We start from the raw sequence: 1,669 nt of genomic DNA, 5'->3' as shown, positions 1-1,669 counted from the left end.
AGCTGCACCAGGAGGTGAGGGCGGCCCCCTGAGCTTCGGAGGAGCTCTGCTGTTCTCCTTGCCCTGTCACTACCCAGGAGAGTGAAGCTGGGGACAGACCCTTTCACGAGGTCCCACCCCGGTCTCCCTTGCAGCTCTCCTGGGCTGCTGTGGGATGTAACGGCCGTCTCTCCCCTGCAGGGCTAGTTTGTGGAGCTGGGCCTCTCCAACTATGCCGCCTGGGAGGTGGCTGAGATCTGCACCCTCTGCAAGAGCAACGGCTGGATCATGCCTACCGTGTACCAGGTGAGGGCCGGGCTGCAGAGGCCTCCGTCTCAGGGCGCCTGCTCATCCTGGGGTCCCTGCACCCCTCCGAGTTCCCCTGTGCCATCCACATGGCAGCCCCTCCCCTACTCACAGCCTGCAGGTGGCTCCCAGGTGGCCCCGGGACCATGTGCAAGCTCCTCAGCCTGGCCAGCAGGCACCTGCTTGCTCCGGCGTGAGCTCCCCTTCCCGCCTGCATGGGCCCCTTGTCTGTCTCTCCCGCTTCCTCACCCTGCACCTCAGCCTGGAGCATTGCCCCCTCGTCCCCTGGCAGAAGTGCTCTGGCTCACTGGATGCCTTTCCCTCTCGAAGCCTTCCCCCACCACAGTGGAGCCTGACATCTCAGGCTCTGCTTGTCTCCTGCTCATTTGTTCAGCACATGTTGGGGCAGCTGTGTGGAGCCAGGCACTGGTCACAGAACCTAGCAGTGTGTCGTCATTGCCCCTGTTCTTGGGGATCCTTGTCTACACTGTACCTTGCTATTAAATCCTCAGCGTAGGGGCCTTGTCCTTTTGGCTCCTGGTTGGAAGTCCCATGTCCAGCCCGTCATCGGTGCTCAGAAATGTTGGCTGAATGAATGAATTTTCCATGGGCACGACCCCTCCCCATCACTAAGTATGTGCCCTGATTGTCAACATCCTGGGATTTTTAGGGTCTGATCAGAGGGTTCTCCAAGGGGCAATTTGGGGTGCCTCCCCTTGGGACCCGCACCCACTCCAGCTGGTCCATCTACCTGCAGGGCATGTACAACGTCACCACCCGGCAGGCCGAAAAGGAACTCTTCCCCTGCCTGAGGCACTTTGGACTGAGGTTCTACGCCTACAACCCTCTGGCTGGTACGGGCTGCAGTGGGGCAGGCTCCGCTGGGGGAGGGCGTTCCTGGCCCTGTCCTGTGTCTGCCTACTCCTGACCGGAAATCCAGGTCCAGGACCTGGGAAGGAGGGAGAGGTGTGACCAGAGGCTGGGCTGTCCTCCATCCCTCCGGGGTCCCCCACCATCCCCCCCAGTCCAGAGCAGCCTCTGGGCGCAGTGCGGGCCAGCAAGTCTGATGGCAGCCATCCCGCAGGGGGCCTGCTGACCGGCAAGTACAAGTACGAGGACAAGGACGGGAAACAGCCTGCGGGCCGCTTCTTTGGGAATAACTTGGCGGAGATCTACAGGAATCGGTGAGCTGGGGGTCTGCGTCAGTGCAGGAGGTAACCTGGGTCCCCTTAGCATGACATAGGGAGTCCCTGGGGCTGCTTTCCTGGGGCGAGGACTCCCACTGCTGCTCAGACTGAGGGCCCTGCAGTCCCACCCATTTGACCCCGCCCCCTTCCCCTCCCTGAATATTCCTTATGTCTCTGGGAGGGATTAGGGGCCTCGA

At 61.8% G+C, this 1,669-nt stretch overlaps 1 pseudogene; it reads left to right on the top strand.

Moving 5' to 3' along the window:
- LOC124232128 (aflatoxin B1 aldehyde reductase member 2-like) overlaps nt 1–1,622 on the top strand; it is a 4,835-nt pseudogene extending 3,213 nt beyond the window's left edge.
- The last annotated feature ends 47 nt before the right edge of the window (nt 1,623–1,669 follow it).

Source organism: Equus quagga, unplaced genomic scaffold (genome assembly GCF_021613505.1).
Source record: "Equus quagga isolate Etosha38 unplaced genomic scaffold, UCLA_HA_Equagga_1.0 HiC_scaffold_2623_RagTag, whole genome shotgun sequence".
Lineage (NCBI taxonomy): Eukaryota > Metazoa > Chordata > Mammalia > Perissodactyla > Equidae > Equus > Equus quagga.
The sequence above is the reverse complement of the archived record's forward strand: the minus strand, read 5'-3'. Positions and strand labels throughout refer to the sequence as shown.